This window comes from Schistocerca nitens, chromosome 5, assembly GCF_023898315.1.
Source record: "Schistocerca nitens isolate TAMUIC-IGC-003100 chromosome 5, iqSchNite1.1, whole genome shotgun sequence".
NCBI classification, from domain to species: Eukaryota; Metazoa; Arthropoda; class Insecta; order Orthoptera; family Acrididae; genus Schistocerca; species Schistocerca nitens.
This window is the reverse complement of record NC_064618.1, coordinates 750751441-750778091: the sequence shown is the minus strand read 5'-3', so window position 1 is coordinate 750778091 and position 26651 is coordinate 750751441.

The following is a 26651-nucleotide window of genomic DNA, read 5'->3' as shown; positions in this document are numbered from 1 at the left end:
ATATCAAGGTAAATTCCATGTTTGTTCTCTATTAATATCTTTCATTTGCTAACTATCCCTATCAGTAGTTAGTGCCTTCCATAGTTTGAATCTTTTATTTAGCTGGCAGTAGTGGCGCTAGCTGTATTGCAGTAGTGGGAGTAACCAAGATTTTTGTGAGGTAAGTGATTTGTGAAAAGTACAGGTTAATGTTAGTCAGGGCCATTCTCTTGTAGAGATTATTGAAAGTCAGATTGCGTCGCGCTAAAAATATTGTGCGTCAGTTTAAGCACAGTCTTGTAAAATTATTCAAATTGGACGTTTCAGCTTGAAGATGGTGCACTGAAGTACCGAAACTGGCAGCAATCAATAAATGACATCATAAGGACGGCTTTAGGTGTTTCATTTCCTAACATAACCATTACCAGTCAATGATCGGTTCATCTGGACAAGAGGACCTCATTCAGTACATGGGAACACTACCCACACCATTATGGAGCCTTCACCAGCTTCAGCAGTGCCTTGTTTGCAACTTGTGTCCATGGCTTCGTGGTAGTGATTGGACAGTCAACGGTTTTTAATAATCGATTGGTCAGTCGACTGACCAATCGATTGTTAAAAACAGTCTGCAGCGATTGCTTGACATTGCATTAAGACGTCAAGATCTCACGCCTTCGCCCCGATCAGGCTCAAGATCGCAAGAAGTGGCGACAACGAGCCAAAACAGTGGACCCCGCCAGCACGCGGGACAAACGCTAAGGAAGAAGAACAAGAACAAGAAGAATATTGGTCGGTCGACTGTTCTTTGAGTCGATTTTTTTCAGTAGAATGAAACAGTCGAATTGAACTAGTCTCACTGGCCGTATTAGCTATACGAATGTTTCCGCTGTCACTATGTTTGAGTGGTTTCATTCAGGGGGAGACAACCGACCGGAACAAGTCTCCTCCGGTTTCGGCCGTTATACGATGTTTTCACCCACTCAACGGATTTGAGTGATTTTATTTACATACTTTTTCAGACTTTTCAGTTATACAAAACACATGACTAGGATTGACAACATTTTCAGAGGCAAAAAAGTATTTTATTTAAAGGAGATGTGAATAAAGAGTATATTTCTAAAAATGAAGTAAATTCAAAATGTATGTATTTACTTGCTGAAATACGAGTTTTCGTACTGATGGAATTAATTATCAATTTTTGGTTGGTTTTAAAAGTTGACGCACTGTAGATGTGTGTATCCTTAAATGAGCAATCACTTGTTAACGTTTTTATTAGGTAGTGTTTCTTGTCTATTTTTAGATAAAAATTTTGCAACTAATTTTAAAGTAGTTTCTCGATAAGCCTAAGACTTGAAACTTTCCACATAGCTCAGAATTGGATGATACAGTAATATTAAATCGCTTTCGAGTCTGGTGTGTAGCGGGGGGAACTTTGTTTTTCGGTCTGTCTGTCTCTGTCTGTTTGGTACAGTTTTGCATTTGATTTTAAACGAACTTCCCAATAAGCTAAGACCTGAAACTTTCCACTTAATTCAGAACGGGTTGACATGTCATGATTAACTCGCTTTCTTTTCTGGTGTCTGGCAGAGAGTAGGTATTTGATGTAAGAACTGGATGACATTGCAGTATCATTCGCTTTCGAGTCTGGTGTGTGGCGGAGGGTACTTTGTTTCTCGGCCGTTCTGTGTTTTCGGTACAAATTTTGCAATAGATTTTAAACTAACTTCCCAATAAGCTAAAGACTTGAAACTTTCAACTCAACTTAGAACTGTAAGACAGTGCAATATTAACTCGCTTTCCTTACTGCTGTGTAACGGAGAATAGTTACTTGGTGTTCCACTGCTATTTCCCTGTTTTCTTGTTCCAGACGCGAATGTTTGCACTTTAGAATGATTGTTGCTGAGCCTCCTTTCAGCTCGATTCTCTCCCTAGTTTTTACATTCGCGGACTACTCGCGAGATATGCCTATGAGAAAGCAATATGCTGACTGACTCATTTGAAGAGAAACTTAAATAAATCTGAAGTTTACCACATGTCCTGCTATAATCTCGTCAAAATATTTGATATTAACTGAAAAGTTTCACACACACAACACCAAAAATCAGGAAAATAACTGTTCAAATACAAAAACTTTTTAATATAACAGTGCTTTTAAAACGGACTAATATATATTAAATAATCTCTCCTAGCTCCATACAGATTCCTAATGCCATCAAGATAGTACTGAAAATTTGTACTTGTGAATTTTTAATAGCTTAAAACATCCCCTTTGAAAAATTAATAAATTACTGTGCTGATAAACCTTTACGTTATTTGATTTTCATACAGCTGAGCAAAACTGAACGTACTCAGACATTTCTCTCTTTACTTATTCTGATCAGCACTAAACTGACACACAATATTTTTAGCGCAACGCAATATGACTTTCAAAAATCCCTACAAAAGAATGGCCCTGACTAACAATAACCTATACCTTTCATGAATCTCTTACCTCATAAAAATCTTCGTCACTCGAACTACTGCAATACAGCGAGCGCCACTACTGCCAGCTAAATAAAAGATTCAAACTACTGAAGGCACTAACTACTGATAGGCATACAGTTAGCAAATGAAAGATTTTGATGGGGAACAAACAATGTATTTACCTCAATGTTCAAAAGTCATCATATATATTTCATGTTATACAGTATTACAAATTTACTCTTTCTGATGGACACACGCCCAGATCGTCCGCTCTCAAAATTCTGCCATCTCTCTCCCCACATCCACCACTGCTGACGGCTCACCTCCAACTGCGCAACGCTACACGCTGTTCAAAAAAATGGTTCAAATGGCTCTGAGCACTATGGGACTCAACTGCTGTGGTCATAAGTCCCCTAGAACTTAGAACTACTTAAACCTAACTAACCTAAGGACATCACACACATCCATGCCCGAGGCAGGATTCGAACCTGCGACCGTAGCGGTCTCGCGGTTCCAGACTGAAGCGCCTTTAACCGCGCGGCCACTCCGGCCGGCACACGCTGTTCACATCCAACTGCCCGACACTACAATAGTGAATATTCCAACAATGCAAACCAGTCACAGACTTCACACAGCACAGTCAGTGATTTTCATACAGAGCGCTAAGTGACGTTACCAACATAAAAACCTAAACAGCCTACTTACAAGCTATGTCATTACCTATAAAACTGAAAACATAGGGCGTACGTATGTAGCCCGTGACATAGTTTTCTGTACAAAATATTACCTTCTACACAAATAAATGTCTAAATATTCTAATGACTTTGCGTTTGTGGACCTCGTCACACATCGCCTATAAAGCGGAATGTAAACTGTCGCTAAATCGAGCAAAGTTCCTTTCTTCTTCATATATACTTAAGGAAACCATTGCACTGACCTTTGCATCCGCAACTAGAGCTGCAATACTTCCGGATTAGTTGTGAAGGTGAACAGAGGCCTGCTGGAGGGATTTCTATACAACTGAACCTTTTTCGTGCCTGTGGAAATTCGAATGACTGGGAATATATTATAATAAACCTTAACTAAAATTCATTACAGGAGGACCTAACTAAGGACTGTTTCTTGGTTTTAGTGTATGAAAAACGCAGCGGCAAGCACGCTTAGTCACTCTCCTGTGCGCATACAGTATGTTCCAAAATTCTCTTTACAATTTTGATGAAGCACATTTTAGAAATGAGAATAGGTAGAAAGGTCCGCTTTATAGCATAATGTTCACACACACCTAAAGCTGATTTTTCTTATTTTCCCCACGTTAGTTAATGACTGACCACCATATAGCAGTTGGCACAGGGTGTGGAATGATTTGTACAGACAAGATCTGATATCCAGGTGCTGCGGACCGCCATTACGTTTTCATCAGGCGAGATATGCACGAACTGTGAGTTTGTATCAGAGCACCAATAGCACACTTTAATGGGAACGTCCTAGGCCAGACATGGAGAAGGAATATCGATTGCCGGCCGGTGTGGCCGAGAGGTTCTAGGCGCTACAGTCTGGAACCGCGCGACCGCTACGGTCGCAGGTTCGAATCCTGCCTCGGGCATTGATGTTTGTGATGTCCTTAGGTTAGTTAGGTTTAAGTAGTTCTACGTTCTAGGGGACTGATGACCTCAGAAGTTAAGTCCCATTGTGCTCAGAGCCATTTGAACCATTTTTTTGAATATCGATTAGGTGACCTGTGTGCTACAGATAGCGCACGCATTTCCGTTCCCCCTTATTCCGTTACAGTCACAATTTTTCTAGTTCTGTCCCGAATATTTTCAAAAGCAATTCGGGACACCTATTTGGCCTGTAGGTAGTACTTATGTAACGATTTGTCCCTAATTGTATGTTCATTTCACCTGTATCGGTATGCTGTTGCTGAAATGCTAGTTTCCCAAATGGAACAGTAACGAAACAAAATTTATTGTAGAAACTACGAAAGCAAGGTTAGTGACTAGAATGAATTATTACTAAACTTGAGTTAATAACCCTCCTGCCTCTCCGAATAATTAGGCTTTTCAATATGACCGTGTACATAAAGTCCCTAATCTGTGGGGAAAAGGCATCTACTCCGAAGAATAATGAAAAACCGAGAGAAGTAGATGAAGTTATAACCGAATCGCCGGTGCTCAGTACTTTAGCAATGACGATTAGAAACAAAGTTCGGTTAACTTTATATATTTTTATTACGTAAACTAATTTTTAATTAACAGTAGTTAGTGGAAAATTTGTAAAAAAGGTTTACAAAGTATGTCATTAATGAAAATAACCAACGGTCGCCAGTTCCTCACCGGAACGAGAATAATTAAATTGAAACTGACATTTGTACTCTTAAGCAATCTTACGTAAGAACAGATTTTGGCGTCATGACGTAGGAACATTACCTTAAACACGCTTTCAAGTAATTTACACCACACATGTCACAGTAGTCATATAATAATGAAATAGCAAACACATACAACATATATTAATTTTCAAAGCTTAGTTAAAGTAAGATTGTTTACTGGCTGTGGACAGAAACTTCATGTTACGTTGCGCACCGTAATACAGACTATCGTAATTGTATCGAGGAGGAAGAATGTTTGAATTAATTCATTGATAACGACTGTCATTAACCTAGCAGTTACTCTGAAATTTCTTTGTAATGAAAGTTATAAATTATGCCACAAGCTATAAATTAGAAACTGTTCTTTGACAGTGAAATTCAGTGTCCAAATTACTTAAAGTAATACTACCAGTTTTTTTATTGTGAAAGTAATTTTGATTTTAGTAAATGAATTAGTACTGGCCTTTGTATCATTCTATTTCTGACATTATTCGTACTACAGCCAAAGATTTCATTAATAGCTAACTGTCCAAAAGTTGGAAAAATTATGTTTTGATAATCTAATAAATTAATGTTCACTTCACTATCAGTTCATTTTCTGGTTATCTCTGTTCGTACAAAGGGATAGGCTGGATACCATTTGGACGACTTAAGAAAATTATTTACGTGACAATATGCGCGAAAACAATGTTATTTAAGCAACAAAATGCCAACTACGCTTGTCAGCCTATTACACTTCTAGTTATAAAAAGTCACACATGCTGAAGGGCCACAGTACTTTTGATGTCATGTGAATTACTCTTGCTGCATTTGTAGTGTGCCCAATAAATGCCATACACGTAGCTTGCACATAGTAAACATACGTCAAAACAGCCATTTCAGTTTTCACTGGTCCGCACTTTTGCATAGCCACACTGGCGAATACACACAACCAATGATCGGCCGCTGAGGCCTAGCGGTTCTAGGCGCTTCAGTCCCGAACCGAGCTGCTGCTACGGTCGCAGATTCGAATCCTGCCTCGGGCATGGATGTGTTAGTTAGGTTTAAGTAGTTGTAAGTTTAGGGGACTGATGACCAGCTCCGAATTTTAGCACAAACTTGCGGTAAATAATGGTTATGAGCGAACCATACTGGAAAATAATACACAAAAGGAAGAGAGAGAGAGAGAGAGAGAGAGAGAGAGAGAGAGAGAGAATAACTAAACAGTAATGCACGTGGATACCATACCTAAAAAGAGAAAACTGCGTGTGAGTACGAATTTGCTTCTCTTATAACAATTGCAACTGTTTCATTTCCTGCAAAAATTTGTAGAAGTAATTATTCGTGATAGCATTCTCGGTAAAGATTCTGAAAAATACGAGCAATAGTAATACTATTTAAAACCGTCACAGAGAAAACTGTGAGGAATTCGCTAAATTTCTGGTAGATACTTGAGTACGCCTCTCATGCGAAAACAAGCTCTCTGGAGCACGTATCTGGCGGGAATTCCGGACCACACTTCCGGCATTAAAAACTAGCACCGCTTCTCACACTTATCTCAGTGGTCGATCTGGAATTAGCAATTCTGAGTCATACACTCCCATACGTCCTCTAGAACCATGCATCTCTACCCGTAAAGTCAACAGCAGTTTCCAGTAGGTCCCTGCACTATGGACTACATGACCACAGCAGTATGCCGCTAGCATCTCATTTTTGACACTCGCCAATAATGTGATAGTTCTAAGTTTCTGAAGGAGGGCACTAGGTACCCGAAACCGTTTAAGGAAACAAAATTTCCCTTGTACAACTTGTTGCTGATTATTTCAACAAATTCAAATACAACTGCTGAAGATTAATAAAATACTACACTCGAAAAATCATGTTAGTCAACTTCATATTACAAAGAGAAAATAACTTTATAGCCCAATTGGTATGGTACATCATTCTCCTGTGTGAGTCAGTGATGAATTAGAGAAGTTTAATTAATAAAGTGAAGAGAAAGATGAAAGAATTTTCTTAATTACGACATCAACAGTATTTACATACACCACATTTCATTTATTACAAAAGAAACATTTTTCAGTTTTAAATATCATTCATACAAAGTTGGCGTGTATGACACCGTGCTTTCCATAACAATCTCCCACAAAAGTCTCTGCAGTGGTTGTATTTTACCCCATGCGTGGTTTCCAACGACGGGCAATCCTAGCATCTGGCGATCTTGAATTGTAAGATGGCTCACATTTTTTATACGTTGGTTTTAGGTAATTTTCCGACTAGCATCGTCTTGGTTTTGTCGTTGAATAAAATCCAGTGTTGAAACATGTATAACGCGAACATGCACCAAATAGTTACTTAAGGCGTATAATTGCACATACACTGTTCCACTCATCCATTCCATCAATCACGAAACCATAATCGCTCCGCATTGGTCACAAAACCATAATTGACTGTATGGTTGAACAGCGAGTACGGAGTTCTCACAGTACTCGTGCTGCAAATACTAATACCACCCACACGTTGCTTCAATTGAAAGTATACGACCACAGCCATATTTCTCGTCAAAACTTATTTGTGCGTATTGGTGTACACTACCGTTCACCGAATTATTTATGGTTATTCGCGCCTTTCTGCTGCATTAATCCAGTTCAAGCTGCAATTTCGGCATTTTGGTAGGATCACACAAAAAAAAAAAAAAACACAACATTCGACATTCTTTCGATCTCGCGCCAGCACTGTCATACCGATAGTTCATTCCCTACTCACCAACAGGCTCTCATAACCCAGTCACATAACGACACTGATTTAACAAATGCATTTACAATTAATAATACAATTTTTCCGGATGACAATGCGCCACGTCATCGGGCCACATTCGTTCACGATTGGTTTGAAGAACATTCTGGACAGTTCGAGCCAATGGTTTGGGCACCCAGATCGCCCTACATGTATCCCATCGAACGCTTGCGGGGCTAATCGAGAGGTCATTTCTTGCACAAAATCCTGTACCAGCAACACTTTCGCATTTATGGACTACTGTAGAGGCAGCATGGCTCAATGTTTCTGCTGGTGACTTCCAAAGACTTGTTCATGCCACGTCGAGTTACTGCACTGCGCCGTGCAATATTAGGAGGTATCCCTTAACATTCGTCAGTTCATTGTACGGTCTTTCGTCATTGTATACGAAGGGGAGTCCTTCCGACCACCTGCTAGGACGGCTCACTGCGTGGAGGTTGGGAGGATGGATGTCAGAGTGTTGCACTTACACTCCTGGAAATGAAAAAAAGAACACATTGACACCGGTGTGTCAGACCCACCATACTTGCTCCGGACCTTGCGAGAGGGCTGTACAAGCAATGATCACACGCACGGCACAGCGGACACACCAGGAACCGCGGTGTTGGCCGTCGAATGGCGCTAGCTGCGCAGCATTTGTGCACCGCCGCCGTCAGTGTCAGCCAGTTTGCCGTGGCATACGGAGCTCCATCGCAGTCTTTAACACTGGTAGCATGCCGCGACAGCGTGGACGTGAACCGTATGTGCAGTTGACGGACTTTGAGCGAGGGCGTATAGTGGGCATGCGGGAGGCCGGGTGGACGTACCGCCGAATTGCTCAACACGTGGGGCGTGAGGTCTCCACAGTACATCGATGTTGTCGCCAGTGGTCGGCGGAAGGTGCACGTGCCCGTCGACCTGGGACCGGACCGCAGCGACGCACGGATGCACGCCAAGACCGTAGGATCCTATACAGTGCCGTAGGGGACCGCACCGCCACTTCCCAGCAAATTAGGGACACTGTTGCTCCTGGGGTATCGGCGAGGACCATTCGCAACCGTCTCCATGAAGCTGGGCTACGGTCCCGCACACCGTTAGGCCGTCTTCCGCTCACGCCCCAACATCGTGCAGCCCGCCTCCAGTGGTGTCGCGACAGGCGTGAATGGAGGGACGAATGGAGACGTGTCGTCTTCAGCGATGAGAGTCGCTTCTGCCTTGGTGCCAATGATGGTCGTATGCGTGTTTGGCGCCGTGCAGGTGAGCGCCACAATCAGGACTGCATACGACCGAGGCACACAGGGCCAACACCCGGCATCATGGTGTGGGGAACGATCCCCTACACTGGCCGTACACCACTGGTGATCGTCGAGGGGACACTGAATAGTGCACGGTACATCCAAACCGTCATCGAACCCATCGTTCTACCATTCCTAGACTGGCAAGGGAACTTGCTGTTCCAACAGGACAATGCACGTCCGCATGTATCCCGTGCCACCCAACGTGCTCTAGAAGGTGTAAGTCAACTACCCTGGCCAGCAAGATCTCCGGATCTGTCCCCCATTGAGCATGTTTGGGACTGGATGAAGCGTCGTGTCACGCGGTCTGCACGTCCAGCACGAACGCTGGTCCAACTGAGGCGCCAGGTGGAAATGGCATGGCAAGCCGTTCCACAGGACTACATCCAGCATCTCTACGATCGTCTCCATGGGAGAATAGCAGCCTGCATTGCTGCGAAAGGTGGATATACACTGTACTAGTGCCGACATTGTGCATGCTCTGTTGCCTGTGTCTATGTGCCTGTGGTTCTGTCAGTGTGATCATGTGATGTATCTGAGCCCAGGAATGTGTCAATAAAGTTTCCCCTTCCTGGGACAATGAATTCACGGTGTTCTTATTTCAATTTCCAGGAGTGTATTAATGAAACTGCCTGCATTGCTGTTTTCCTCTCTCTTCTGGAGTACTGCTGCGCTTGTGGGATCCTTACCTGACGTGACGGAAGGAGAACATCCAAAAATTTAAAGGACAGCCCGTTTTGTATAATCGCGGAATAGGGGAATGAGTGCCACTGAGTTGGAGTGGCAGTTATTTAAGTAAAAGTCTTTTTCGTTGCGGTGAGATCTTTTCACGAAATCTCGATCACAAAATTACTCCATCAAAAAATAAAAAGGTTCACTCCCAATTGCACAGGGAGAAATGGTCTTCTTGATAAAATAAGAGACACAGAGCCCGGACGGAAAGATTCAGGTATTTAGTTTTCGAAGGTGCTATTCGAGATTGGAACGCCTGAGAAATAGTCTGGATGTCATTCAACAAATTGGTAGTGACAGGAAAATTCACCGCCGGCCAAGGTGGCCGAGCGGTTCTAGGCGCTTCAGTCTGGAACCGCGTGACTGCTACGGTCGCAGGCTCGAATCCTGCCTCGGGTGTGGATGTGTGTGATGTCCTTATGTTAATTAGGTTTAAGTAGTTCTAAGTTCTAGGGGACTGATGACCTCCGATGTTAAGTCCCATAGTACTCACAGCTATTTGAACCATTATGAGGAAAATTCATTGCTGGAAAAAAAAAAAAAATATTAGTGAACTTGGAAAGACGACGTCGATTTTCATCTGGTGACGGCTTATGCCACATGGGTAACAACAGGTGTACTGATAACGATTCCAACGTCGTTCGTCAACAGAGAGAATAGTGGCATAACTACCAGAACACTATCTGTTTAATCTTTTAGTAGGGAATGCTCACAGCCAGAAGTCTCAATGTGGTGCAGACGTGTGAAGCAAGCAGACAACCATGCCACGGAACGCATTCATGCTTCCTACAGCCAACACAGCGAGTTTTGAAAGGCTCGAATTGTGGCCCTCCGAGTCGCGGGCTGTCCTTTCGAAGAACTGCCACACAAGTTGGACGTGTTGCGACAGTTGTGCAACGATGCTGATATCAGTGGTCGAGTGAAAATTCTTACACCTGTAAAATAGGTTATGGACGAGAGTGTTTAAGGGCAGCAGTGGCATATCGTACAGCTCAGATGAGAGGGCTTGTGATCACAGACCTGTGAACACGAGCTGTTGAGAACGGTTAGTAGCTGTGGGACTACAGGCACGCACACATCTAGCCCACCTCCACTCACGCCACAGCATAGACAGCCACGGCTCGAATGGCGCCGTCAGAGGATCACTCGGAAGATAGAAAGGCACTCTGTGATCTTCAGCGTTGAAAGCAGATACTGCATGCATAGAAGTGATGGTCGTTTTTCCGTACAACATAGACCTGGTGTCTCGTAGAGTGTGTTCGTCCAAGACACATTGGCACCATCCCAGGACTTATGGCATGGGGTCTATAAGCTACAACTCTCGTTCTCCTCTGGTATTTCTGCAGGGGATGCTAACCAGCGCACGGTATGTGTAGAATGTTGTTAGACGCGTTCTTCTGCCGTTCTTGCAACGGGCTCTGGCTCTGAGCACTATGGGACTTAACATCTATGGTCATCAGTCCACTAGAACTTAGAACTACTTAAACCTAACTAACCTAAGGACAACACACAACACCCAGTCATCACGAGGCAGAGAAAATCCCTGACCCCAACGGGAATCGAACCCGGGAACCCGGGCCGGCCGCGGTGGTCTAGCGGTTCTAGGCGCGCAGTCCGGAAACGCGCGGCTGCTACGGTCGCAGGTTCGAATCCTGCCTCGGGCATGGATGTGTGTGATGTCCTTATGTTAATTAGGTTTAAGTAGTTCTAAGTTCTAGGGGACTGATGACCACAGATGTTAAGTAATGTAATGTGTGTGACATCTTATGGGACTTAACTGCTAAGGTCATCAGTCCCTAAGCTTACACACTACTTAACCTAAATTATCCTAAGGACAAACACGCACACCATGCCCGAGGGAGGACTCGAACCTCCGCCGGGACCAGCCGCACAGCCCATGACAACAGCGCCCTAGACCGCGCGGCTAATCCTGCGCGGCAGATGTTAAGTCCCATAGTGCTCAGAGCCATTTGAACCGGGAACCCGGGCGTGGGAAGCGAGAACGCTACCGCACGACCACGAGCTGCGGACCCTTGCAACGGGAGGATGATGTGTTGTTCCAACAGGAGAATGCTCACCACACACTGTCCATCAAACTCAAGGTGCTCTGAAGGGCGTGAAGCAACTTCCCTGGCCAGCACGATCTCAGGACTTGTCCCCAGTCGAGCACGTATGGGATATGATGAGACTCGTGTCACTCGTCAACCAAAAACTCCTACAGAACCGTGGGAATAGGTCGAGAGGGCGAGAGTAACGTATCCCACGACAGCATTCGCCTTCTGTACGATCGACTGGATGTCAGAGTCAGCAACTGCATTGCCGCCTGTGGAGACTATACCACGTACTGATATGAATATTTCACCATAGGTCGATATCTGGTACCTCGAAACCGCTTGTGTACTTGATCTGTAAATGTAATCGTGTCGTCTACTCCATACACATAGTTGCAATAATAAATCTTGAGTGAAATGTAAACCTTTAAAAGGGTGTACTAATTTTTTCCAGCAGTGTAAGAAAATACTGATTGTAGAGAATGTTGTTGGAGAATGTGTAGTACTTACTGAGAGATGAAAAGCTTAGCTTAAGATTGAAAAATATGGAGGAGAACGTCAAACTAGATGGAAGATAAGGAACTTAAAAAAAAGCGTTAATGGCGTGTTTAGAATAAATACAGAACTTCCGAAACACCATATTGTTGCTGTCTTTCATTCGTAAGTATGTGCGAATCGCTACACAGGCACCTGCGTCTTACGAGTGACCAAATGCTGAAGTGGTTGCCTGTGCCTAAACTCGGCTGCGCTGCTGGCTCGGGAGGGGAAGTGTTCCCCGTGCGCTCCCAGCACTTTGCCGCTCTGGCTGGCGAAGCGACGCTCCGCTGCCTTTCGATTTCCTCTCCGGACGCAACAGACTATTGCGGACCCCTGCTGCTCCTTGTCCGACAGTTCGCTACGCCCGCTTTTTGCGCCAGCGATACTCCCTCACCGGAATTATACGGCGGCGCAGTGTCGGACTCTAGCTTCGTGTTCTACTTCTTGTTGACAATTCCCTCGCGACAGAAAGAGCCTGCGGCTGCAAAAAAGATGTTGTCTGATTTGCTGTGTAGGCTATATTGATTGGATAGTTGTACATGCAACGCCGGATTTTATTGTCACACTTCAGAGCAGTTTATTTAATTGTTTAGCGTATGACATGCAGAAATATAGTTTACAAACATGCGTTGAATTAATGCAGGATGGGGTAATGTGAAGAGCATGCATACAGGGTGTCTCTCCTACAGGTCGCCAGGTGGGTTTCCTCTGGTGCTTCGGCAGATATTTGCAATTGCGTTCTTTCTAGTACAGCTGGTGTCGGCCCAAACAGATAATGCTCATTACGTCTTTCATGCGACGCCCAGCGTCGACGGAAAGTGTCGGTTTTAAATTGGAATTTTACAAGCCCATTCGATACAGTGTTCCCAGATTAGTCTAGTGCGTTGTTTATTTTACCGATAAGTATTAAGAGGAACAGTAAACAGGAAGAACAATCAGTACTCCAGCAGCGACTGAGCAGCGCACTTCTGCACGGCCATAGCAGTCAGCGCAGGCCAGGGCGATGCTGTTGCTGCTGGGCTACTCATTATCCTTCGTGTTTTCCTGTTCCTGATAACACATATCGGTAAAATGAACAATGCACTAGACTAATCTGGGAACACTGTGTCGAACGGGCACGTAAAATTCCACTTTAAAAATAATTTTGTTTGTCATGGGAAACAAACCTAAGCTTTCCCTCGACAATGGACCTCTGGTGAAATACGTGATGAGCAGCATTTGTTTGGGTTCGCTCCAGTTACACGCTGCAAAAAAAAAAAAAAAAAAAAAAAATTGTTGCAAACTATATCATGTTAATATGTAATAACGAAAGCTGGAGGACTAGTGCTAGCAAAAATGCGAAGTCTTTCCACATAACTACCGAATTTTCGTTTTGCGCACTTGTGTAAATGTTCAAAAATTCAAATGGCTCTGAGAACTATCGGACTTAACATCTGAGGTCATCAGTCCCCTGGAACTTAGAACTACTTAAACCTAACTAACCTAAGGACATCACAAACATCCATGCTCGAGGCAGGACTCGAACCTGCGACCGTAGCGGTCGCGCGGTTCCAGACTAAAGCGCCTAGAACCGCTCGGGCACTCCGGCCGGCTGTGGAAATGTGGTTTACTGTTTGTTCCGATGTTCCGCAGTCGAATCGGTCATCACGGTCATTCTCCACTTATGTTGTTTTCGTCATGGCGTGACTGCTTCTGAGACGATTGAGTAAGCTCCATTATTTTTCTTGGCTGGTTCACTCTCGAAGGCTCGATGGTTGGATCTATCGTACTTGTCTTCTCATGACCACGGAAGGACGTCCACAGATTACTCCATTGTCCTCTTAGATCATAGCTTTCTGGGGCGAGATTTTTTTCAAGTGTGACGTAAATTGATCAGTGGTTCATGAATTGTTAAGTCTGTAGCTTTTGAATTTCGTTCTTTTATGTGTTATTGCATCTTGTCTTCGGAGATTAGGTGGGGCATTATTGGTTAGTTGTGATAGCAGTGGGATTGGTGTGAATGTAAGAGTATCTGTCGCGATCTTCATTGACATGGCTACATCTATTCCAAATATGATAACTGTGTTCACCTACATGTCACATACATAAGAATATCTAGCAGTACGCATACGGACATATTTAAAATCGGAATGACCACATAAAACTAAACGCAAGAAAGGCTGATGCCGGACTGAGATTCAGAAGAATCCTCAGGAAATGTAATCTGTCAACAAACGAGACAGTTTACAAGGCCTTCGTTCGAGCAATTCTTGAAAACTGTTCGTCAGTACGGAATGCGTAGCAGATAGAATTGGTGGAGGAAATAGAGGAGATCCCAAGAATGGCAGCGAGTTTCGTTTCTGCTAGCATTAGAAAGCACGAAAGCGTGACGGAGATGCTCAACTAACTCCAGTGACAGATACCGTCAGGAAGGCGTTCTGTAACACGGCGTGGTTTACTGTTGAAGTTCCGAGAGCGTACGTTCGTACAAGAGTCAACAATTTTATTGATTCCTCCTATGTATACATCGCGAGAGGACCATGATAATAAAATTAGAGAGATATTCGAGCAAACAAGGAAGCTTACTAGCAGTGGTTCTTCCCGCGAATGATTTGCGACTGGAACAGGGTTCAAATGGTTCAAATGGCTCTGAGCACTATGGGACTCAACTGCTGTGGTCATAAGTCCCCTAGAACTTAGAACTACTTAAACCTAACTAACCTAAGGACAGCACACAACACCCAGCCATCACGAGGCAGAGAAAATCCCTGACCCCGCCGGGAATCGAACCCGGGAACCCGGGCGTGGGAAGCGAGAACGCTACCGCACGACCACGAGATGCGGGCTGGAACAGGGAAGGGGTGGAGTTGGGTAACAGTCACAGATCTGTCAAATGTCACGCCAAAATTTTTGAGGTGTCGACTATGCAGTAATTTTTTGTTATGGGATATTACATTCAGTTCTTTTTTCGCTGTTCTATTGATTAGGTGTACCGAACTGACTTCAGTCTTTTTAGGTTTCAGCTAAAATCTATACGTTTTGTACTATTTTTCAAGTTTTTCTAGATTTTTAGGAAGTGTTTGTTCACCTTCTTCTAATGTGTTGCTTTGAGTTAGTATGGCTAAGCCGTGAGCGTACATAAACTTCACAGAATCTGTGGTGACTATGGCTCAAATGGCTCTGAGCACTATGGGACTCAACTGCTGAGGTCATTAGTCCCCTAGAACTTAGAACTAGTTAAACCTAACTAACCTAAGGACATCACAAACATCCATGCCCGAGGCAGGATTCGAACCTGCGACCGTAGCGGTCCTGCGGTTCCAGACTGCAGCGCCTTTAACCGCACGGCCACTTCGGCCGGCTGTGGTGACTATGTGGCTGGTATACAAATGAAATGGAAGTAGGACAAAAGCAGAGCCCTTGCGGGAGATTGTTCATTACGATAAGAATTTCCTTGTAATTTCTCCAACTTTTCGTTTGAGGCGTTAGTCTTCTGACTGGTTTGATGCGGACCACCACGAATTCCTCTCCTGTGCCAACCTCTTCATTTCAGAACAGCGTTTACACCCAAAGTCCTCAATTTCTTGTTGGCCGTATTCCAATCTTTGTCTTCCTATACAGTTTCTACCCTCTACATCTCCCTCCAGTATCACAAAAGTTATTCCGTGAATCCTTAAAGCATGCCCTATCGTCTTGTCCCTTCCTCTTATCAGTATTTTCCATGTTTCTTCCTTCGTTGATTCTGTGCATAGCTGCCTAATTTCTCACCTTATCAGTCCACCTTATTTTCAAATTTTTTTCTGTACAGCCCATCTAAAACGCTTCGATTTTCTGTTTAGGTTTTCCCGCAGTCCATGATTCACTACCATCGGCTGAGTCGACAGAAGCGTGCCTTCAAGGAATGCCTTAAAGTCAGAGCATAGTCAGGTTGTTGGGCGCCGAATTTAAGTTCGGTAGTGCAGCCTATGCCTGGGCAAAGCACTCTTTCTCTTCCCTTGATTTGCACCGGAAGCTATTTGCATCTTACTGTCTGCTGGCAATTTCTAAAGTTCAGAATTTTGTCTTGTTAATTTCCTGAGATGGGAATTACTAAGCTGCAGCGTCTAGGATTACAGGTGAGACCTTTACTAGCTTGCAATCCATTGCCATGATTTTTCAGGTGCTAGTGCGGGATATGCTTTTGTATTTGTGTATTTATGTGAGCGAGGTTAGATGGTCTCTTCATTTAAATATGCCTGAAGCAACATATATTTTCTCACTGACTCATCTGTGGGTACAGGTCATCTTTAATGCTACTTCCCCGACTCCGTAAATAGTATTACGGTGATTGTAAAACAATATCATTATAATGAGATGATAATTAATTAGACACCCTAGCTGCAAACAGGCGTTGATATACTTCACTGGGGACATGTTGAAAATGTGTGCCCCGACCGGGACTCGAACCCGGGATCTCCTGCTTACATGGCAGACGCTCTATCCATCTTTTTCTTTTTTTTAAATCTCATTTTGGTCTATATTGTTCGTTGCATATGTTCGAGGCGGACGTCGCATGACAACCGTCCAGGTTGTTCGTTGAGCCGTTCACTCAGTTTTTTTGTTACAGAGGGTAGCTAAACCCTATCCATCTGAGCCACCGAGGGCACAGAGGATAGTGCGTCTGCAGGGACTTATCCCTTGCATGCTCCCCGTGAGATCCACATTCCCAACATGTCCACACCACTACATTCGTAGTGCGCCTAATAGATGTTTGCCCATCATACTCATTACTCGTGGCAGATTAATCTACCAAGTCCCGTAAGAGTTCGGGCATAGCGTGTGCGTTCACACAAGAAGGTCAATGGCCGGGAAGCCATATTTTAACTATATATGACGGTAGTATCTGTTCCCGAAAGAACACGTAACGTGGATGACCTTGCAGCTTTGCTAGAAATGAAATGATAATTAATTAGACACCCTAGCTGCAAACAGGCGTTGATATACTTCACTGGGGACATGTTGAAAATGTGTGCCCCGACCGGGACTCGAACCCGGGATCCCTACCGTCATATATAGTTAAAATATGGCTTCCCGGCTATTGACCTTCTTGTGTGAACGCACACGCTATGCCCGAACTCTTACGGGACTTGGTAGATTAATCTGCCACGAGTAATGAGTATGATGGGCAAACATCTATTAGGCGCACTACGAATGTAGTGGTGTGGACATGTTGGGAATGTGGATCTCACGGGGAGCGTGCAAGGGATAAGTCCCTGCAGACGCACTATCCTCTGTGCCCTCGGTGGCTCAGATGGATAGAGCGTCTACCATGTAAGCAGGAGATCCCGGGCTCGAGTCCCGGTCGGGGCACACATTTTCAACATGTCCCCAGTGAAGTAAATCAACGCCTGTTTGCAGCTAGGGTGTCTAATTAATTATCATTTCATTTCTAGCAAAGCTGCATGGTCATCCACGGTATGTGTTCTTTCGGGAACAGATACTACCGTCATATATAGTTAATATCATTATATTTTTGCTATTTGCGTATATATGATACTATACAATCAGTTGGTCGATGAGAGGACATTTGTATCATGAATTATCGTGTCTGTTTTCTGTATAACAACTAAAGTTAATTTAAAATGTCTCACGAATTGTTTCCCTCTTGGATCCTACGAATCTTCATACTCATTGGCACATGCTCTCTCTTATCCTTTGTCCATACTAGTATCAGGTGTGAACACAACGTACCTAAAATAAATTGCTTTCAGCGACATTGCATTTCCTTCTTTTACATGTACAGTTTTTCAGCCAATGCGAGTTGCAGAGAACTTATTACACGAGCGCTGCGAGACTTTACATTCCTACAGTTTGTTGTAGCTAGGTTTTAGGTCATACAAAGTGCAGTTACATCTGCATGACACGCGACTTCCATACAAAGAGACGCCCTTAAATTGATAGGTTGTATTACGACGGGCGAAGATCCTGTTTACAATTTATCTTCCTTTAATTTACGTTAAAGGCCACTTTCATCGCGCTATGGAAGTTTGCTTAGCACATCTCACTTCGGTAGCTACGGTCACGTCCCATTGTTGTTAATACGCAGGTGAAATTTCATGCAAAGAGGAATAATTTCAGGGCATTAATGTTGGAGTCATAACTTGTTACGCACTCAGGTTAAATTATAACAGTTAGTAGTGGCTTTCATTCTCCGCTGTAGCCAAGTGGTCAGATTCTTTCGTTTTTCAGTATCATGAAAAAACGGCAGCTACTGCTACGAATCGCAATAAATGTTTGGCTACACAGTAGCTCAGGCGTTTTTGGTCAGCGGACTGGCCACCGTGATGAAGAAAGTGAGTGAACTTTTCATCGATGGACTATGAGAGATGTCATGCGACATCCACAAGGAACTATGGAGGAAAAACGACGAAGGAACAGAAGAAAGAAGAAAAGTCCGTGTGGCTCTCATGCAGTGGATCTGGGTTCAGTTCCCGGTACTGCGTTCTGGCGCTGCAGTCCGGAACCGCGGGACTGCTACGGTCGCAGGTTCGAATCCTGCCTCGGGCATGGGTGTGTGTGATGTCCTTAGGTTAGTTAGGTTTAAGTAGTTCTAAGTTCTAGGGGACTTATGACCTAAGATGTTGAGTCCCATAGTGCTCAGAGCCATTTGAACCATTTGAACCCGGTACTGCGAGGGATTTTCCTTGGTGAGAGTACTGAAACACGGTGCAATCAGCCTCGTGATGCCAATTGAGGAGTAACTTGAATGAGAAGTAGCGGCTTCGAGGACTGAGAATCGACAATGTGAGGGGGAGCTGTGTGCTGTCGGGAGCACCTCCTTGTCGCACCCGCGTGACGCGCATGGCAAATTTCTTTATTTATTTATTTACTCTAACGGCTTTCAGAGTGTGCAGAATATTCGTATGAAAGTTTGCGTACGTATTTTGTGCTTGAGATGAAGTAAGGATCTTCAAGGAAGTTTCTTATGTTGGCCACTGGCACGCGATTCATTAACGCTCCCTGGCTGTTGCTGTTGTAACTGAAGAAGCCAGGGTGGATTTTCTGCTGCCCAGTAGTGCATCTTACGTACATTCACAATACAGTTGTTATTAAATGTTGCGTCATTATTTCAAGAACGTAGAATCGTCTCTCACACGACACCGGAAAATTATGTATGTCGTTAGAAATTACAGCTTCAAATGGTTCAAATGGCTCTAAGCACTATGGGACTTAACATCTGAGGTCATCAGTCCCCTAGACTTAGAACTACTTAGACATAACTAACCTAAGGACATCACACACATCCATGCCCGAGGCAGGATTCGAACCTGCGACAGTTGCAGTAGCGCGGTTCCGCAGTGAAGCGCCTAGAACCGCTCGGCCACAGCGGCCGGCATTACAGCTTCGAGTATCTATGCGATGATAGATGAAAATTTATGTTGATTCAAAATGCGAATGACACTCGTCTGACGGATCTCACATTACTTGGTGATATGTTACGTACCGCGATGCGGACTGATGAGCATCATAGGCAGAAAAGCTTCTCCACGCACTCTGCCAAAGATCGTTTTATTTGGCTTAGGTTTATTGAACCATACTTCCAAAAGCTTGGAGCAGACATAAAATCGCATATACAGAGAAATTGCAATATAAATGGTATGAACAACGATTTGAAATTATTTTACAATTCCCATATAGATCTAATATTTGTGGCTAAGAGATCTTGACACATCAACTATACACAAAATGGACTATAAAAAAGATAACTCAGCAGAGATTGGGTAGCACAAATCTGAAGATTAGAGTGAATATACAAAATAGATAGAACATCAGATTTCACATACACGTATGAAATTTCATATTACGTATAAAACAAAAAGGTCTTCGTGTACTGTGACGTAATAAAACAGGAGCACTTGTTGGGGCACATTCAATTTGACAAGGATTTGTTGTAAGCGGTTTTACTGTGCTTTGAAAAAATTGGAGGAATATAGGAACACATTGAAAGATCGCCTTCTTCTTTCTGCTGACAGTCGCAGAATGATGATGACCATCGTATGTAATTCGGAAGGAGTTAAACTATGGTTGGTGCCATTCGCACCAAGATACCAGTTTCTCACTCGCCTGATAGTTTCTAAACCAGTGACATGCACTCTTCTTCCTGGTCCTCTGTTTGACGATGATGTTGCCGTTCGCACTAACGTACTGATGATTTGTGTAAGTGCCCGGTTCGTCAAATACTAGCGCTGAACATAGAACATGAACAGTACGGTTGAACTGTGTTGCCCTACGTTTCTTTTACACTCACCATATATAGGGCGGTCAGAAAAAAAAAAAAAAAAAAAAAGAACTGGCCCTGGAAGTAGTTAATGGACAGTACAGACGATACTTGAAATGGCCTCCCTTCACACGGATGCAGCGTTGTGAGGCACATTTATCAAACTATAGGACACGCGTAACCTGAGAAATAGCAGCAATAGATTGTTCAATGTTCTGCTGAAGCTGTTCGAGTGTGTGAGGTTTTAAGAGCACATTTTACCCTTCAATTTGTCCAAGAAAACATATGGAGAGAGATCAAGCGATCGAGGTGGCCAGGTGAATGCACTGCCTCTGCGAAATATCCATACAGTCGTTCATCTTCTGTGAGTGTATTCATTTCTGTACGTACTTGGCTAGCATTAACAGCTTGATGAAAGGATGGTATTACGTTCCGGACACCAGACATTGCCCACCCAACATTAATCTTGAGAGTACAGAATGACTTTTCAAAGTGATAGGGTAATTTTCAGCTGCATAATCGCTCGTACTCTGTAAGTTCACATACCCAGATAGGCTGAACCAGCGCTCATCTGAAGAAATGAGGAACTGAAGAATGAAAAGACCTGATTATACCTCATTCAAAAACCGCCGGCAGAACTCACCACGCCTACGTTCGTTTGCAAGCTTTAACTCATGCGCAACAGTAAATTTGTAAGCACACAGGTGCAGGACCTTTTTGATAACGTTTCGACATGACGTTCTCTTAATTTCCACTTACACAGATAAACGGCGATGAGATTTTGTCCTACTTTGTTGCAGGCTTTCCTTGAGTAATATCATCTGGTGATCAAACTCTTTTTTCGGGTCGGTTTTACTTACTACAGAGCTCGTTTCGCATTGCGGAAGGTTTTCTCAAAGCACTTCCGACCTCTGACTCTTCCGTAAACAGTTCCACACACGTCTGCCACGAACTGAGCTTAGCAAAATCAATCGACAATGAAAACGCACTGTCCGCAGCTCGTGGTCGTGCGGTAGCGTTCTCGCTTCCCACGCCCGGGTTCCCGGGTTCGATTCCCGGCAGGGTCAGCGATTTTCTCTGCCTCGTGATGACTGGGTGTTGTGTGCTGTCCTTAGATTAGTTAGGTTTAAGTAGTTCTAAGTTCTAGGGGACTGATGACCATAGGTGTTAAGTCCCATAGTGCTCAGAGCCATTTGAACCATAATTTTTTTTTTTTTTTTTTTTTGAAAACGCACTGTTTTATCGTGAGTCCCGTTTCGGTCAACTGGTCAATAAACACGCCTGCTCCTCTCAGAGACTCATACATTATCACACAGTGCAGTTCCAGGGAAAGAACATGCAAAAGTGTGCGTGTGGAAACATAAAACAGGAGCCGATAGTTGCATTACGTGCACCGAAATCACGGTTCACAGCATTGTCTGTGACGGGTAGCTCTCCTGTTCATCAACAATGGTCTTTTACGCGTCAGTCCTATAAATATTTACCTGACCAGTATTATTTTACCCACCGTTTGTAAACATGTCCACTCCATCATAGTGTACATGCCTGCGTGTCAGGAATGTGGTAGCAAAAATGAGCTGACGTTAGACGATACATTTCTCACTACCTCTGCACTGCAGACAAGTAAACAATAATATAATGACAGAGATTGGCCAAAGAGCCTCGCTTGGCACTTTCAAAAATCACAATACCCGATTGCGGCCGCCTGGCCTTTCAGTTTGAGATTTCTAGGATCGGAGCGTGGAATGTCAGATCCCTTAATCGGGCAGGTAGGTTAGAAAATTTAAAAAGGGAAATGGATAGGTTAAAGTTAGATATAGTGGGAATTAGTGAAGTTCGGTGGCAGGAGGAACAAGACTTTTGGTCAGGTGATTACAGGGTTATAAATACAAAATCAAATAGAGGTAATGCAGGAGTAGGTTTAATAATGAATAAAAAAATAGGAGTGCGGGTTAGCTACTACAAACAGCATAGTGAACGCATTATTGTGGACAACATAGACACAAAGCCAATGCCTACTACAGTAGTACAAGTTTATATGCCAACTAGCTCTGCAGATGATGAAGAAATTGATGAAATGTATGACGAGATAAAAGAAATTATTCAGGTAGTGAAGGGAGACGAAAATTTAATAGTCATGGGTGACTGGAATTCGTCAGTAGGAAAAGGGAGAGAAGGAAACGTAGTAGGTGAATATGGATTGGGGGGAAGAAATGAAAGAGGAAGCCGCCTTGTAGAATTTTGCACAGAGCATAACTTAATCATAGCTAACACTTGGTTCAAGAATCATAAAAGAAGGTTGTATACCTGGAAGAATCCTGGAGATACTAATAGGTATCAGATAGATTATATAATGGTAAGACAGAGATTTAGGAACCAGGTTTTAAATTGTAAGACATTTCCAGGGGCAGATGTGGATTCTGACCACAATCTATTGATTATGAACTGCAGATTGAAACTGAAGAAACTGCAAAAAGGTGGGAATTTAAGGAGATGGGACCTGGATAAACTGAAAGAACCAGAGGTTGTAGAGAGTTTCAGGGAGAGCATAAGGGAACAATTGACAGGAATGGGGGAAAGAAATACAGTAGAAGAAGAATGGGTAGCTCTGAGGAATGAAGTAGTGAAGGCAGCAGAGGATCAAGTAGGTAAAAAGACGAGGGCTAATAGAAATCCTTGGGTAACAGAAGAAATATTGAATTTAATTGATGAAAGGAGAAAATACAAAAATGCAGTAAATGAAGCAGGCAAAAGGGAATACAAACGTCTCAAAAATGAGATCGACAGGAAGTGCAAAATGGCTAAGCAGGGATGGCTAGAGGACAAATGTAAGGATGTAGAGGCTTGTCTCACTAGGGGTAAGATAGATACTGCCTACAGGAAAATTAAAGAGACCTTTGGAGAGAAGAGAACCACTTGTATGAATATCAAGAGCTCAGATGGCAACCCAGTTCTAAGCAAAGAAGGGAAAGCAGAAAGGTGGAAGGAGTATATAGAGGGTTTATACATGGGTGATGTACTTGAGGACAATATTATGGAAATGGAAGAGGATGTAGATGAAGATGAAATGGGAGATAAGATACTGCGTGAAGAGTTTGACAGAGCACTGAAAGACCTGAGTCGAAACAAGGCCCCGGGAGTAGACAACATTCCATTAGAACTACTGATGGCCTTGGGAGAGCCAGTCATGACAAAACTCTACCATCTGGTGAGCAAGATGTATGAGACAGGCGAAATACCCACAGACTTCAAGAAGAATATAATAATTCCAATACCAAAGAAAGCAGGTGTTGACAGATGTGAAAATTACCGAACTATCAGTTTAATAAGTCACAGCTGCAAAATACTAACGCGAATTCTTTACAGACGAATGGAAAAACTGGTAGAAGCGGACCTCGGGGAAGATCAGTTTGGATTCCGTAGAAATGTTGGAACACGTGAGGCAATACTAACCTTACGACTTATCTTAGAAGAAAGATTAAGAAAAGGCAAACCTACATTTCTAGCATTTGTAGACTTAGAGAAAGCTTTTGACAACGTTAACTGGAATACTCTCTTTCAAATTCTGAAGGTGGCAGGGGTAAAATACAGGGAGCGAAAGGCTATTTACAATTTGTACAGAAACCAGATGGCAGTTATAAGAGTCGAGGGGCATGAAAGGGAAGCAGTGGTTGGGAAAGGAGTGAGACAGGGTTGTAGCCTCTCCCCGATGTTATTCAATCTGTATATTGAGCAAGCAGTAAAGGAAACAAAAGAAAAATTCGGAGTAGGTATTAAAATTCATGGAGAAGAAGTAAAAACTTTGAGGTTCGCCGATGACATTGTAATTCTGTCAGAGACAGCAAAGGACTTGGAAGAGCAGTTGAACGGAATGGACAGTGTCTTGAAAGGAGGATATAAGATGAATATCAACAAAAGCAAAACGAGGATAATGGAATGTAGTCAAATTAAATCGGGTGATGCTGAGGGGATTAGATTAGGAAATGAGACACTTAAAGTAGTAAAGGAGGTTTGCTATTTAGGGAGTAAAATAACTGATGATGGTCGAAGTAGAGAGGATATAAAATGTAGACTGGCAATGGCAAGGAAATCGTTTCTGAAGAAGAGAAATTTGTTAACATCGAGTATTGATTTAAGTGTCAGGAAGTCGTTTCTAAAAATATTTGTATGGAGTGTAGCCATGTATGGAAGTGAAACATGGACGATAACCAGTTTGGACAAGAAGAGAATAGAAGCTTTCGAAATGTGGTGCTACAGAAGAATGCTGAAGATAAGGTGGGTAGATCACGTAACTAATGAGGAGGTATTGAATAGGATTGGGGAGAAGAGAAGTTTGTGGCACAACTTGACTAGAAGAAGGGATCGGTTGGTAGGACATGTTTTAAGGCATCAAGGGATCACAAATTTAGCATTGGAGGGCAGCGTGGAGGGTAAAAATCGTAGAGGGAGACCAAGAGATCAATACACTAAGCAGACACAGAAGGATGTAGGTTGCAGTAGGTACTGGGAGATGAAGAAGCTTGCACAGGATAGAGTAACATGGAGAGCTGCATCAAACCAGTCTCAGGACTGAAGACCACAACAACAACAACAGGATACTTTTTAGAAATGTTTCAACACCAACTTTAACAAACGTTATGACAGTGTATTCACCTTTTCAAAATCTTTCTAATCCATGGAAAATATACGCTGTTCCATTAAAAAATGCTTGAATACCTCGGTCGACGAACAGTTAAGAAAAGTAATTAAGAACTAAACTACATGCTCCTCAGCTTACAATGATTTGCCGAAATCTCGTTTAGATATGATTAAAAGCAAAGCAGCGTCCATTTATGACGTCACCATAGTGTTAAAACATGTTGGGGTTAGTATGAGGTAGCACTCTGTTTGTACTTGAAGGCCGATGCTATCAATTACTTTTCTTTGCAACAGTATGTCTCCTTATTGGAACAAATAGAAATAACTGATATATTATGTATAGTAACTAACATAGTTGTTACAGAAGTTGTAGCGCACGCCAGAACCTACGACAGCCAAAAACAGTTTGGCAACAGAAACCAAGTTTGCAGGACCATTAAAGAACCGGCGTAGTCTTAAAACTCAGTACATTTTGAGAATGGATACAACTTAGGGAAATATGCTATATATGGTATTAATTATTTATGTATTTTTGTATCAATAAATTGTATCATTAATTTTTCATACGTGCTTTGAAACTGTGGTCAGGTTTCGTCATTATGCAAAGTTTTAAAACATTGCCAAGCCCAATCTGTTGAAAATGACACATATTGATGTAAAATTTGGTAGTCGAAAACCAGTTCCTCGTGGAAGTTCTCGACATGCTGGACGATAGGAAATGCAGAAAGCGTTGGACAACTTTGGGTGAACTGTTATCCCGCACTCCACTGTCGCAAATTAGTTTTTCTCACGTTCCTGTATGCCGACCGAATTCTACAAAGAGCAGACACACAGTAAACTGCTAAAGCAGTCTTCGATGACGGTTGCATCAGCAGACGTTCAGAAACATTATGTAACTGCCGCGCTCCGTACTTGGAAACAACAGTTTAGTTATATGACATAGAACAAAATTGGACTCAGCTGTTCTCGGAGTCTTTCGTGGTGGGATGCCCGAATAAGGTCTTTTCAGTTTAGTACCTGTCTCCGTGACCAGTCTGTAAACTTCGACCCTCTCTTGCAGGTTCCAGACGCTGCTGTCGCAGAGCACGGTGCCAAACCCGGCAGTCAGCTCCTGATGGTGATAGCGGAGACAGCTATCGAAAGCTTGAGTGTTTTGTTCGATGTGACGGGCTTGTAAACCGAGAAGATATTATTATAGGGCTTAACTAATTCCACACTGCAAAATATGTATATTTTTCTTTTTTAAGGAGGGGAGGAGGTCTATCTTAATTACCCTCCAAAATGAAATTCCATGTTCACGGTTCGCGTCAGCATCGTAGATTTATCGCGGAAGCGTCGGGGTAAAATCGGAACAAGTGTTTCGTATTAATATGTAATTTAACTATAAGTATCTTTAATACAGTGATTACACAAAGTAGTAAAATAGTTACAGAATAGATGAAATATGTTTATTGCAATTAGCAAGGCTCTGGGGCTCATAAAATTGAACAAGTGTATCGGCGGATGCTTAACGGTGTGTGCGGTATCATAGTCGACGTGGTCAGCATGATCAGCAGTGGCATCTTCCATAAAGTAAGCAACCGCCTGAAGCACATCAC